This window comes from Scleropages formosus, chromosome 2, assembly GCF_900964775.1.
Source record: "Scleropages formosus chromosome 2, fSclFor1.1, whole genome shotgun sequence".
Lineage (NCBI taxonomy): Eukaryota > Metazoa > Chordata > Actinopteri > Osteoglossiformes > Osteoglossidae > Scleropages > Scleropages formosus.
Window position 1 is genome coordinate 5,703,570 of NC_041807.1, and position 15,424 is coordinate 5,718,993.

The 15,424-nt window shown below is 42.4% G+C and overlaps 1 long non-coding RNA gene across 1 annotated transcript; it reads right to left on the bottom strand.

Moving 5' to 3' along the window:
- Window positions 1–230: 230 nt before the first annotated feature.
- Window positions 231–1,570, bottom strand: LOC108938215 (uncharacterized). Its single transcript, XR_001966398.1, has 4 exons — window positions 1,511–1,570; window positions 877–1,053; window positions 650–786; window positions 231–321 (listed from the first exon to the last, which is right to left on the bottom strand). It is a non-coding gene; the product is annotated as an uncharacterized LOC108938215 (long non-coding RNA).
- Between the last annotated feature and the right edge of the window lie 13,854 nt (window positions 1,571–15,424).

A 15,424-nucleotide genomic window follows, 5' to 3' on the forward strand; every position in this document is an offset into this window, starting at 1 on the left:
GAATGAATCCACATGCAAGTTGATAACCTACTCTGGACACCAGATGTCACCCTTAGGACAGAAACTGCTTAAGTGTGAATACAAAGGACAAAAACAATTGAATCTTTTAATGATTTGAAATTCATCTGCAATACTAAGAAGCATTTGTCAAACATTAGGCATGATAAAAAGAATACACGAAGTGACAGATGAGAACAATGACATACTGAAGGATTATGAAGATTTGTTCTGTGGTTTAGGATGTATGCCAGGACACCATCATATACAAGTAGATCCAACAGTCAAACCAGTTGTTTATGCACCACGAGAAGTTCCAATTGCCTTGAAGGACAAGATAATTGAGGAATTACACAGAATGGAAAAGATGGGTGTAATCACTAGACAAATAGAACCAACAGTTTGGGTCAGTAGTATGGTAACAATAGTTAAGACAAATTCGTATGTCTCAACCCACAAGACTTAAACAAGGCAATCAAACGAGAGCACTACCCATTGCTTACAGAAGAAGTCATGTCAAACATGCCAAATGCCAAAGTCTTCTCTGTACTAGATGCAAATCAAGGGTTTCGGCAGATTAAATTGGATGAGGAGAGTTCCAAGTTGTGCACCTTCAACACACCAATAGGAAGATATAGATTCCTGCATTTACCTTTTGGAATATCATTGGCATCAGAGGTATTTCAAAGAGTGATAGCACAGATTGAAGATCTGGATGGTGTAATCAACATAGATTTCTTAGTACGGGGAGAAACCATACAAGAACATGATCGCAGACCAAGAAAACTCCTGCAAAGAACAAGAGTATAATCTTAAATTGAACAGAAAGAAATGCCAAATTAGAACATCAGCGATGAAGTACATTGGTCACGTACTCACAGCTGATGGACTCAAAGCAGATGAGAAGGTGAGAGCTGTAATGCAGCTACTGCCACCAGAAGACAAACAGGCTCTACAGAGATGTCTGGGTATGCTGCAGTATCTAGCCGAGTTCATTCCCAATTTGTCAGAAGTAAGTGTACCACTGAGAAAGTGGCTTGAAAACACTGAATGGAACTGAGCAAGGAAGGGGGAGGAGAGGAGAAAAAAAAAAAAAAAAAAAAAGAAAAATTTCAAAAAAAACTTGCACACTAGCAACAAAACGCACCAACATTAAAGTACTATGTCGTCCACAAACCGCCAACCCTATCAGTAGATGCTAGTTCTGAAGGCATAGGAGCTGTCTTATTGCAAGATCAAAGACCAGTAGCATATGGCTCATGAGCACATTTACTTCATCAAATTGAAAAAGAACTTCTTGCAATTGTCTATGGATATGAGTAATTTCATCAATATGTGTATTGAAGAGGGGTTCTAGGAGAAAGTGATCACAAACCATGAGAGTATTTTCAAGAAACCACTCCAAACTCCTTCTAGACTACAAAGGATGCTTAGACTTCAAAAATACAACCTCAAAGTTACATACAGACTAGGCAAACAAATGCACATAGCAGATACATTAAGTCATGCATACCTCAAAGAACATACAGAAGAACTGCTTGAAGAGGAATTGGAGATAAACTGGATAACACCTCAATTGCCTATCTCAGACAAGAAGCTTCAAGAGTTCAGGAAAGCCACAGCAGAGGATCCTGAAATGATAATGCTGAGAAACATCATGAATGGATGGCCTGCTAAGAGAAGTGCTGTTCCAAAAGAATTACAACCATACTGGACATTCAAAGAAGAAAGGTTACACATCAGCACTGATGTTTAAAGCGGCAAAACTCATTGTACCAAGTCAATGGAGAGAAGAAATGTTGGACAAAATTCATGAGTCACATCTGGGCATAGTGAACTGTAAAGAGCAAGAGACATCTTTTGGCCAGGTATGTCAACTCCAATAGAGAACAAGGTATCTCAATGTGCTAAGTGCAACGCATAGAAAAAGTAATGCAAAGGAACCATTAATACCACACATATTGCCAGGTAGACCTTGGGCAAAAATAGGTACTGATTTATTTCAACAAAATGGTTCTGAATACTTACTGTGTGTAGACTACTACTCAGTTTCCAGAAATTGCAAAGTTAACTGATATGACTAGCCAAAATGTCATTATTGCCTTGAAATCTATGTTTGCCAGACATGGAATACCAGATATAGTGATATCTGACAATGGACCACAGTATGCAAGTCTAGCATTCAAATGTTTTGCAGAAAGCTGGGAATTTGAACACAAAACATTGAGTCCTGGATATGCTCAAGCCAATGGACAAGCAGAAAGGGCTGTGCAGACAAACAAGAAAATGCTGACAAATCACAAGGTGAAAAGAGTGATCCATACATAGCATTGTTAGAATACTGTAACATACCACTTGATGACATAGGACTGTCTCCAGCACAACTACTAATGGGAAGAAGACTGAAGACAAAATTGCCAACCTCCACAACATTGACTCCAGAAGGAAATTGGCAGATAAGAAGCTGAATCACAGACAAGCAAAACAAGATTATTATGACACACACACACACACCTGCCAGAAATAGCTCCAGGAGACAATATTAGACAACAAGGACAGGTTTGGATGCCAGCAACTGTTCTGAACAAACATGAATGCCCAAGATCGTTCATTGTTCGCACATCAGATGGAAAGACCTACAGAAGAAACAGGAGACATTTGATGAAGACCACACACACACACACATTTTCAGAACCGCTTGTCCCATACGGGGTCGCGGGGGAACCGGAGCCCACCTGGCAACACAGGGCGTAAGGCCGGAGGGGGAGGGGACACACCCAGGACGGGACGCCAGTCCGTCGCAAGGCACCCCAAGCAGGACTCGAACCCCAGACCCACCGGAGAGCAGGACTGTGGTCCAACCCACTGCACCACCACGCCCCCTCTGATGAAGACCAATGAACAAGAATCTCCACTGTCTGACAAAAACAGACATGTATACTGATTCAGACAAAGAAGAACAAACAAGAAGGCAACAAGGATCAATCTGAATCTGTACTGGTGAATCACACTCCACCGCAAGAAGAATCACAGACGCAGTTGACTAAAACCACTGGATCTGATAGAATGATAAGATTTCAGTCTTTGAATCTTGATGGCAGTCATGTAACATGACAGAACTCATGTTGTGTATGAATCCAGCATTTTTTTATAGTTTAAAATGAATGTCCTTATAGAATGCTTTGTTGAATGTTAAATAGCTAGTTGTGCTTACTTAGACTTATAAAAGAGGATGTGATATATTGAATTAGAATATGTAAAATATGGGGGGGGGGGGGGGGGGGGGGGTTTAAATGTCAGTCTTCATATGGAGGCCGAAGGCTGGAAGTTTCCTCAGCGTCAGTCTGATTGGCTGGTCTGAGATTACCTTGTACATTGAACCCATTCTGCTTTCTGGCTGGCTGATCACTGAGGCTGTAACCATTTCTAAAACATATTTAACCTGATTAACCCAATTAATTTGATTAACCTGATTAATTAGCTTGATTAACCTGGTTAATTTGATTGGCTGTTTAGAGATGACCTTGAGTGTCGGAACCCATTCTGCTTTCTAGTTGGCTGATCACCTGATTAAACCATACCAGTTTTTTTTTCTTTTTTTCTTCTCCTCTTCTCTTTTGGACCAACCCTAATATGGAACTCCCAAGGGATGAAAAAAAGAGATTGTCTGAGGACCACCTGGTGATAGGACCTCTAAGCAGGCATGAAGAAGCTGGACCTTATATGGAGCAACTCAGAAGCAAAGCCACAGGACAGAGGATTCTTGTGATCTCTTATTGGTAGTCTGTACCCCTGTAGGGGTAAAGAGCTCTAATCTAAGTTTATTTTTGGTTCGTGTTGGCTGTTCGTTACATTGCATGGGTTCATAGATGTTGTTCAGGTTGACATGCTTGTTTGAATTTGTTGAACAGTACTAAGCCTTGAGTAACTGTGTCAAGTGCTTTTGCATCTGCCTGAGACAGGATTTCTGTACTGTCCAGGTTAAAAGTATGTCCTTGGTCTTGCTGTACAGATATTAGGGACAATAGGTTGTGTCTTATGGCTAGTTTATGTTCATGGAGTTATTGACAACTTCCTCCCTGTTTGGCCAATGTAGTGTTTATTGCAGTTTTGTAGCTGATTTTGTATATGATTTTTGTTCTTTTTTTCAGTCTTGGGTTTTTCTTTTGGTCTTTGATCCCAAGTGACTAGCTTATGGGCTATTCTGAAGCCATGTGGTTAGAGCAATTTGGCTGTCACTTCTGATGTTCTGATTCTTAATGTACAATAGAGTGATTTGTCGGTTTGGTTATTTGTTAGAACCTGTTTGCTCGTTCTGGTGGATTAAACAGTGTCTGAAGTTTTTTGGATAGCCATTGTGTACAAACATCTTTTAAAGAGGTAGTTTTCTTCCTTTTGCTTTGAGGACTGTTGTGCTGCAGTGTGTTTGTACTCTTCTGCAATAGAAAAGGCTCACAACACCTTCAGCAATGTCAAGTTTACAGCGGAAATGGGGAAAATGACAGTGAATTGGCCTTCTTGAATGTATTGATCAGGTTTATACTGGTTATAGCCCCAGTGATCTGCCAACTAGAAAGCAGAATGGGTTTCAGCACTCAAGGTCATTTCAAACAGCCCATCAGATTGAAGCCGTGGAAATCTCCAGGTTCCGGACTCTATAAAGACTGATATTTAAACCCACGCTGCACACATTGTATTATGGGGGGTGCGGTGGTGCAGTGGGTTGGACCGGGTCTTGCTCTCTGGTGGATCTGGGGTTCAAGTCCCACTTTGGGTACCTTGCGACAGACTGGCATCCCATCCAGGGTGCATCCCTTCGCCCTGTATTGCTGGGTTAGGCTCCCTGCGACCCCGTATGGGACAAGCAGTTCAGACATGTGCGTGCGTGCGTGCGCACACATTGTGCACTGATGATGTCACCTTGACTGGTGATAAAATGCTTGAAACCTAAATGCCAAGCTTGGTGAACATCTGGATCTCCAGTATTACACTCTGTTCCTAGCCAAAAGGCTAAATAGCAGAGGTATCAGCCACTAGGGAAGAAGGCAGTCAAAACTGTCTTTCCCCCCCTCCCCTTCCCCCTGCAGTGAGTTACTGAGCATGTTTGGTACTACAAGTTGCCAAACTCAAGAGGTAAAATATCTCCACTCATCACTTCTGCTGTTAAAATTTTGTTCTTATGGCTTATTTATTGAATAGTCATGCCACTCCTAAAACATCTATAATAAAACTAATCACTGTGAATGCTACATGACAAAATCTTATAACACTAAACCATTCCTTGAAGCTAAAAGTAATAAAAGGAACTTACCCTGCAGCTCCACTGCTCAAGAGGGGTGGAACCCTGGCCTGTTCCCAGCAGGTACCTGTACACCTTACCTACCATTTTCTTTAGGCTTTCTCTTTTCACATCACATCTCCCCCTTTTTAGAAATTTGGTAAAATACTGCATATAAACAATACAAATACATTTAACCAGCTAGACTATAAATAATGATTAAGAAAATTGATGAACTATCCATCTACATAATGAAAACTGAACTACACTAAACCAAAATTAGGAAAAAAAAAAAAAAAAAAAAGATAAATACAAACATACCACAGAGGGAGTCATTTTCAATTACTACTTGAAAGTACCAAAACTTATGACTTTGTGCAATTCAATAAAGTGAGTTAAGATACATATTAAATCCTACACCCAACACCACACAACACTTATATAGACCAAAAATTGGGGTTGCGGTGCCTTCTAAGCATTAAATGATGTGTATTACTTACTCAAGAATGGAGAGTCTGCCAAAAACCTGTGGGGTTACAGCCAAAAGAGGCCTTTGTACCTCTCTTTGGCTCCTAAGTAACTCCACTGCATCACATCCTTCTCCACCCTAAATGTTAGGTCAGCCCAGATTTTGTGGTACACACCCTGGATGCCACGTCTACCGCTGTCTGGACCAGGTGGGTTCTTGTGTTCCAAAGCATTGCTTGGCAACGCTGGTCATCAGCCACATCCAGGCAGCTGCTGAGTGCCACGGTTCCATGCCCTCCAGATTTTGTCATACATCAGAACCCTCTGCGGATCAATCTTCCTGCACAGGTGAGTCGCCAAACATCAGACCTCTCACACCTGCCTACAGTTCCAAAATGCATGCGTGAGGGTTTCACTCTCGCCACACTGAAGTCGCAGGCAGAGTGGATGGCTGGTCAGTTTTCGGCTGTACAGGACCACTTTGATCGGCAACTTACTTTGCAAACAATGATCGTTCGCGTCTTGCAGATGGTGGACTACCCCCTTTGGCTGAATCCTGGCCCTTGAGCCTTCCAAGAACTCAAGTTCCTCTCCTCTTCACCAGTGCCTTATGCAAGGTAAAGCAACATGGGGAGGATGTCTACCTTCAACACAAGCGTTTGTTTTATCAAAGAGAGGGATGGAGTGTCTTCCACAATTCCATTTTCTGTCTGACTTTGGTCAAGCGTTCTTCCAAAATAACCCTGGCAGCACCTTCTGAAATGAAGTTGACCCAACACCTTGAGAGGACCACTGCATCAGGAAAAACCACCCATGCGGTCCTCTCTGTTTTTCCAGCTGCCAAGGTACTTGATAACAGACTTGCTGAGGTTAAGCACCACGGCCAGAGGCACACCCGAACACCTGATTCAGGCCGAGAACCTTCTTAAAAGTAACAGAGGATGAAGTTAAAATGTAATCTAAACGACTACAGGCACCGTGACTGTTGCACCAGGCAATGCCCGGATCAGTAAGCTTGCATTTTCTAAAACAGTAAGGCTAAAACTGCATATAAAACTTTTAAAATGTTTACGACTAGCATCATATTTGCATTTGAAAAAAATTTTAAAGTCTCCACCTATTATTAGGTGTCTATCAGCCACGGAGTAAGGGTCCAGCTCATCTAGCACAGCAATGTAGGAGCTGACTTCCAGCAGGGTGTAGACGCACAGTGCACAATGCATATGTCCAAAGTTTTTATTTCTTCTGAGGAGGACCCGGCTGGCGAGAGTTCTCCTGTTGATGCAATGGCTTTCCTGCTAGACTTCTTTTTCACTCTTCTTAGGAGGTGAGTCTTCTCTTTTCCTTTTCAGAACTTCTGCCAGGGTGGAGGCAAGACTTACTTTCAGAAGATCTTCAGCCTCACCAGGTGCTTCTCCAGCCCCATCCTCCATTTCAGCTTCCATTTCCATCTCCATCTCTGCACTGTAATTTTCTTTCTCCTGCAGCGTTCAGGCCTGAAGGCCCTCCTCTACAGACAACCTAGTTCTAGACAGGGCATCTGCATAGGATAGCCTGTACCCTGGGCAGAGATGGACCAGATGTTTTTCATAACTACAAATATTGCAGTGGCGGGGACCCTTGCAGTTCTTGCACGTCATATTTTTGCAGTCTTCTTCTATGTGCCCTTAACTCTGGCAGAGTGCACAGAAGGGAGGCTGCTGGGGGTGAAAGAGGTATGCTTTATTATTAAGAGTGGTAAAATATGCCGGGGGATGGTAAAGTCCGTCAGGGGTCACAGGGTCAGGATGCCTGTGCCCATTCCAAATGTCAAGTGGCTAGTATTATTCAGCCAGCCAATATTACCCACATATATAAACAGGTGAATAGCTGTAAGTAGTTTAACATTGTAAGTTGCTTTGGAGAAACGCGTCAGTTAAATGAATTAATGTGAATCTCATAAATATGGCGAAACCTACTGGATTTCACAAGATGAAAAAGAAGCATTCAAATCACAAAGGGTGACTATTTTTCATTACATGCTGTTGATAAGATTAACATACTGAATGGAAAATGTGAAATAAAACATTATGGCATCAAAACCCAATTGAGTAACTATGTATCCCTTTACTTTTTTAAAAAACATAGCAGCAGAAGGCCCATTTATGCAAGTATTATGACATTAATACCAGTGCAGTGCATCTCCTGATCTGCTCATTTGTACCCCAAATGTCTGCTAGACGGAAAGTGGGTTCAGTCCCCTCAGTCCGTCTGGAGTTTGCATGCTCTTCCTTTGTCTATTTGGGTTTCCTCCAACAGTCTGAAAACGTGCAGTTCAGGTTGACCAGTGATGCTAAATTGCCTGTAGTGTGTGTGTGGCTACCCTATGACACACTGGTATCCCATGTGAGGTATACACCCCTTTCAGAGTGGTGTCTAATTTACATTTCTTCATTTAGCTTTTTCCCAGTGCAACTCATTTGTTAAATTACTTACAATTATTTGCCCATTTATACAGCAGGGTAATTTTACTGGAGCAGTTTGGAGCAAGTAGACTACTTTGCTCAAGCGTAATATAGCTGAAGGTGGGCTTTATGCTACCAGCTTCCCTGAATGTTACATATTCACTGTGACCATGTTCAGGGAAAGCGATTATTGAAATTGGATGGATATGTTCTCTTTAAGATTATGGTACAACAACTTCTGTGAAAAAAGGCAATGGTAAACCATTCCGTACTGTCCACTGGCCAGAAAACCTCACAAGGAGTTGAGTTTGACTCCAGGCCACTTACGTTGGAATGGCTTTTACTTACTTACTTATGCCTACTACCCCTCTTGGGGCATAGGCCGTCAACAAGGGCTCTCCAGGCATCTCTGTGATGTCTGAGATGTCTTTAGTACTTGTTGGCATTTCTGTAGCGGTGTGAGTTTTTTACAGGATGGGGTCGCTAGCCCCATGTCCAACCCTCCTCCTTTATCCGGGCTTGGGACCAGCAGGGGACCCCTAAGGAATCCATAGGCAGAGTTAGAATGGCTTTTAGAATATAGGATTTTTTTTCTAAATGAAATAACATTGTTCTTTAAAGATGTAGGTATTTAAAATGTTCAGTTTTGATTTTGTCCAGTAGTGCAGTTTGTTTTGTGCAATTAGAACTTGTGATTTGACATGATACAGCTGTAAAAAACATGATGCAGTCATAACAACCTGGAGCGGAACACGACCAGTACTGGCGCCCCCCAGGGATGTGTGCTCTCCCCACTACTCTTCTCCCTGTACACCAACGACTGCACCGCAAAAAACCCCTCTGTCAAACTCCTGAAGTTTGCAGACGACACCACACTCATTGATCTCATCCGGGATGGTGACGAGTCTGCTTACAGACAGGAGGTCCAAGAGCTGGCTGTCTGGTGCAGTCATAACAACCTGGAGCTGAACACGTTCAAAACAGTGGAGATGACTGTGGACTTTAGGAGAAACACCTCAGCATTATCCCCACTCACCATCATGAGCAGCACTGTGGCAACAGTGGAGTGATTCAGGTTCCTGAGCACTACCATCTCACAGGACTTGAAGTGGGAGTTCCACATAGACTCCATTGTGAAGAAGGCCCAGCAGAGGTTGTACTTCCTTCGCCAGCTGAGGAAGTTCGACCTGCCACAGGAGCTCCTGATGCAGTTCTACTCTGCAGTCATTGAGTCTGTCCTCTGCACCTCTATAACTGTCTGGTTCGGCTCAGCTACGAAATCAGACATCAGAAGACTACAGCAGATAGTTCGGACTGCTGGAAGAATCATCGGCACATCCCCCCCAGCTCTCAGAGAACTGCACTCGTCTAGAGTCAGTAAAAGGGCTAGCAAAATCATTCTAGACCCCTCACATCCAGGCCACTTCCTCTACGAACCTTTGCCATCTGGCCGGCGCTACAGAGCACTGAGCACCAGGACAGCCAGGCACAAGAAAAGTTTCTTTCCTCAGGCCATCTACCTCATGAACAGCTAAATCCCCCCCCAGAGAATAAACCAGTGCAATGCACAATGCTATTTATATTTATATTTATAACTATTTATCACATCATATCTCTTACTCACACTCCCTTGCATTTGTATCTAGTGACTATTTTTGTATATTACTTTACATACTTTATATTTTTTTTATCCCTTATTCACATACTCTATCTTCCCATCTGTCTTGTCACTGTCATTCTGTCTGTGCTGTGGAAGTTCCTGTCACCAAGACAAATTCCTTGTATGTGTGAACATACTTGGCAATAAAGCTCGTTCTGATTCTGATGCTGATAAAAGGATGCAGAACATTTTTTCTGCAGATCATTTTGCTCTGCTTTATCTTTCCTACTATGGTCTGAATGCCACTAGATGGCACACCTTTTACGGTAATTAACTGTACTGAGATTATTATTACTTTTACTTAGTTGTCTTTGTCCAAGATGACTTAGAGTACTAGGCAGTACTAGACAACTTTAGAGTGATTTTCCCATTTGTGCAGTAGGGTACTCTTGCTATATCAAATCAGACTAAGTATCTTGATCAAAGTTACTACAGCAGGAGGACATTTGGACAACAGCCCTAAACCTTACACTATCTACAGTTTACATATATTGCCTCCTGAACTTGCAAACACAAGATGGACTAGAAGCCTTTTCAAACCTCGATTTGTCTGTAAATTCAATCACAACGTCACAGACTTTAATCTGTAAAAACCTCCAATTAAGCTGTAATGAATTAAAAAAACTTCTATGTTTGAGTTCCGGGGTGCGGTAGCGCAGTGGGTTGGACCACAGTCCTCCTCTCCGGTGGGTCTGGGGTTCAAGTCCCGCTTGGGGTGCCTTGCGACGGACTGGTGTCCTGTCCTGGGTGTGTCCCCTTATGCCCTGTGTTGCCGGGTAGGCTCCGGTTCCCCGTGACCCTGTATGGGACAAGCGGTTCCGAAAATGTGTGTGTGTTTGAGTTCCATTTTCTTTAACTGTTTGTCCTATACAGGGTTTCTTTTTTGCAATGTCTACAACTGCTTGTCCCAAGCAGGGTTGTGGCGAGCCAGAGCCTACCCAGAAATCCTGGGCACAAGGTCGAAGGAGGAGGGGACACACCCTGGATGGCACACTAGCCCACTGCAAGACACACCAAGCAGAGCTTAAACCCCAAACCTGCTGTGCCACCGCACCCCTCCTATACAGGGTTCCTTTTTTTATTATTATTGGAGTATTAACAGTGTCTAACATAGCAGTTCTCTTTATATGTGGGGGCTGTTAGTCTTGTGTGGACTTTTGGCTAAGATCAAAGTGTGGGGTGCTGAATATGACAATAACCTGGAATCACTGGGCACAAGCCTGGAGGTAGACCCTGGACAGGACACTAGTAATTCACAGGCTATCTAACCAATACACGTAGTCCCCGACTTACAATGGAGTTTCATTCCGTGAAACCCATTGTAAGTCAAAAATATCATAAGTCGAAAATGCATTTAATACACCTAACCTACCGAACATCATAGCTTAGCATATGTGTGATGGCCATTACGGGCTTGCTGCCTTCATGCTGGACAATTATCATGAGTTTCTCCTCAAGAGTAATTACCTTCCTCATCTTCTTCCCAACAGTAGTAGCAGACACAGATGGGCATTTCTGTGACATTCTGAATGCATTTACATTTACATTTACATTTATTCATTTAGCAGACGCTTTTGTCCAAAGCAACGTACATCTCAGCAAAAGTACAATTTATGCATTACATTAAGAGAAAAAGACATAGCTGCAGACATGAAAGTCTCAGGTAAACCTAATTTGTTACCTACCACTTGCTGCACCGAGGTTCATCGTTTGAGTAGGTGCATAAAACACAGGACAGACAAATCCTGATACCCTCTCACCAATTTTTTTTTTTTTAAATATTCTAAGATACACAAATAAGCAAGTACAATGTCGGTATAGTGGCTGAATAAAAATTGTATCAGGGGATGCGCATGAAGTTACGATGCGTGAACAATTACACCATAAATGAGCTGGAGAGTTCCTGGGCGAAGTGAATCCGAAAAAGGTGAGTTTTCAGACTCTTCTTGAATATAGACAGAGTTTCCGCAGTTCTGAGTGACAGGGGAAGGTCATTCCACTACAACGGAGCCAGAACCAAGAACCTCTGAGCTTTACCTTCCGTGCACGGGACCACTAAGCGAACTGAAGTAGACGAACGAAGGGGTCTGGCTGGGGTGTAGCGGTTCATTAAGTCTTGTAAATAGCTGGGAACAGTTCCATTGATGCATTTGTAGACAATAACCAGGATCTTGAATTTGATCCTGGCAGCTATAGGAAGCCAGTGGAGAGAAATGAGTAGAGGAGATACATGGAAATGCTTTGGCAAATCAAGCACAACTCATGCAGCAGCATTCTGTAGAAGCTGCAGAGGTTTGATGGCAGTAGCAGAATGCACAAAACACAACATCGATACAGGGGGTATCTATATAGTGACAGCGTGGCAGACTGGAAGATGCCGATTGCTGCCACTGCCCAGCATCACGAGAGAGTACATTTAAATTTAAATTACATTTACATTTATTCATTTAGCAGACGCTTTTGTCCAAAGCAACATACATCTCAGCAAAAGTACAATTTATGCATTACATTAAGAGAAGGAGACACAGCTGTAGACATCAAAGTCTCAAACAAGCCTCATTTGTTCCCTACCACTTGCTGCACTGAGGTTCATCATTCGAGTAGGTGCATAAGACACAGGATAGACCAATCCTGATACCCTCTCACCATTTTTTTTTAAATATTATGAGATACACAAATGAGCAAGTATAATGCCAGAGTAATGGCTAATAAAAGTTGTATCTTGTATCGCACTGCATATCGCTTGCCCGGGAAAAATCAAAATTCAAAGTACGGTTTACTGAATGTCTATCGCCAGCTCACAATCGTAAAGTCGAGGAGCATCTGTACAGGTAAAATTCTGTCGCCAATTCAAGTAAACTGCATGTTTTGGATTGTGGAGGAAATCCAGAGCACCTGGAGGGATATCACTGAGACATGGGACTGGGCCGGAGTTGATCTTATGCTCAGAGCAGCCCACCTGACATGAACTGGTATAGAGCTAACTACTGCACCACAGTGTCACACATTATGCATTACTGTGACCCTGAAAATATGTAAATTGTGCTATGTATTCTTTCATTACCCATTGGTATGTTGTGATTGACCTATTCAGAAGGCAACTGGTTTCACACTTAGCTGACACTTTCCTCCAAAGCAATTTACAATTATTTATCCATTTATACAGCTTAGTAATTCTACTGGAGCAATCTAGGGTAAGTACCTTGTTCATAGGTATTACAAACAGAGATGAGAGTTGAACCTGCAACCTTTGGGTTAGAAGACAGCAGCTCTAACCATTACACTACTAACTTTGGTTTAAGCAGCAAAACTCTTATTGTGCTGGCAAATTCTGCACCATGATTTATTTCATATGGGAAAACAATAGATCTCTGCATGTATTATTTATGTCTGCTACTTTTATTTTTGTACATTTTAAATTGTTAATATATACTACAGATGTATTTTAAATGTACTCTGCTCTATATGGGTAAACTAATAAGTTTACCACTACCTACGGTTGCCAACCCCTACAGAAGAAAATAAGGGACACTTTTGGGTTTTTATAGGAAAATAAGGGACAGTATAAGGGAACACTCAGAATTTCTTTGTAGCTAATGTATATGTGTAAAAAAGAAGTCTCTGCTTGACTGAATTAAATGCTAAAATGAATCTGAAACACATTTAATTTGCTTTAAGCTCACTGACATACATGTCAGTTGTAAAAAATAAATTAATTTTAATGTCATACTAAAGTCTCACAGACCATTACACACATGTCACTATAGCGTCAGCCTAGGCGAAGGATCTCTGCTTTTGTATGTCCACAAGCAATTTTCTTGACTATCTTAGAGTCACTGACTGTCAGTTGCAGTAATTTGTTAGCGTAGTCAGCATTGTTGTAGCTGATATTGTGCTTTACAGTGTGGTAAACATGGGCCAACTCAGCTGCAGTAACCTAGAAGTGAAAAAGCTGAGATGAGGATTAAGATGTTGTCTTTTTTTGCAGATAATCAAAAAATAAATAATTATTCTTTATTTTGTTTTCTCTTCCTCATTGAACAATTCATGGGCCTGTCACCTGAGTGGGCAATACTGTATATTTTATTTAATATTGTCACGCCCTCCACGGTGGCGCAACAGGGAACACCTGCCACAAATCATGAAGCACAGGTATAAGAAGGGAGTGTGGAACACAGCACGGTGCGGAACCTTGTTCAGCCTCCTGACTTACTCGCGCTCCTCGTCCTGCTCCTCGCCCTTCGTCCTACTCCTTGTCGCCGGCTTGATGGTTTACCTCGAACTCTCGCCCGTTTCCTGGTTCACGATTTTTGGATTTGCCCCCTTGGATTCCGTTCGAACCTCGGCAACTTTTTGCCTGTTTTTCTGACCGTGTTCTCTGGATCGCCCCCTGAACAGTCCTCCTCCGCACTTGGGTCCGACGCACATGTGCCGAGGGAAACCCGTGACAAATATTTAATATATTTATTTATAGCCTACACCTATAACATCTAAAATGAATGTCAAATGTAGTTTTATAATGGAAATGTATTTTAGCCAATGGATTATACATTTTATAATATATTTTGAAAAGTAAACGTTTAAAGAAAATGTGTCTATGTAATACAATATACAAAACAATAGTCCTCCATATCAGCATGGGCTGAGGTGGGTGCAACAAAAAAACTGGAAATTGCTCCTTGGGTCTGGTGCATTCAGTCGTTCCGTCAATGATTTTCCATGGATGCATCTTGTTTTACGTTGCATACTCCACCGTGGCTGACAGAAAAATCTCTCTCACAAAGTTTACAGTTCAGCATAAATCATTCTCCCTGTCTTTGCTAAGCCATCGGTTCTCCGTCTCCCATTCTTTTTTATACTTCTCCTAATCGTTTTGGTTTACGAGGTGGACTATTAGTAGCCATGATGACATCTAGTCATCGATTTAGTAGCTACCTGGCTTGACCCTCTCGTGGGGGGGGAAGTTCCCCTTGACCCTTAACTCTTGACCCTTGACCCTCCCCCCCACTGTCAAAAGTAGCATCCACGTAACGTAGCAACGCCCAATGACAGTTGGACTCACACATGCAACACAGTTCTGTTTCACATCCATTTTTGCAATTTGTTTTCCTAATCTTTTAACACTTTTGTGGGAACTGCAAAGTTTATTTATGAAATAAATATATTGTGGTGCACAGCACCTTGGGTTTGGATGGGGCTAAGGAGGATGCAGAGGCAGCGTTCATCTCAAACGATTTATTCGAACACCGGCACACAGAGAAATAATGCTCTCGGTCCGAGAACCCCGTTTCCTCCAGGACCTGTGCCTCCAACCAGCCTTCCCAGCCTGCTTAGAGCCCCCAGGCTTCCTTCCCACACACTGGCAAACAGTCACCCCATCATTTCCCCCAGAAGTGCCCCCCCTAGTTGCACAAGTTATTTACAAGTTACCCACAATGCAACTATTTACATGAAACACATCGCCCCACCTAAACAGAGTAATGTGGGTCATTACAATATGTAATACATATACATATACACACACACTTTCAGAACCACTTGTCCCATACAGGGTCGCGGGGAACTGGAGCCTACCCG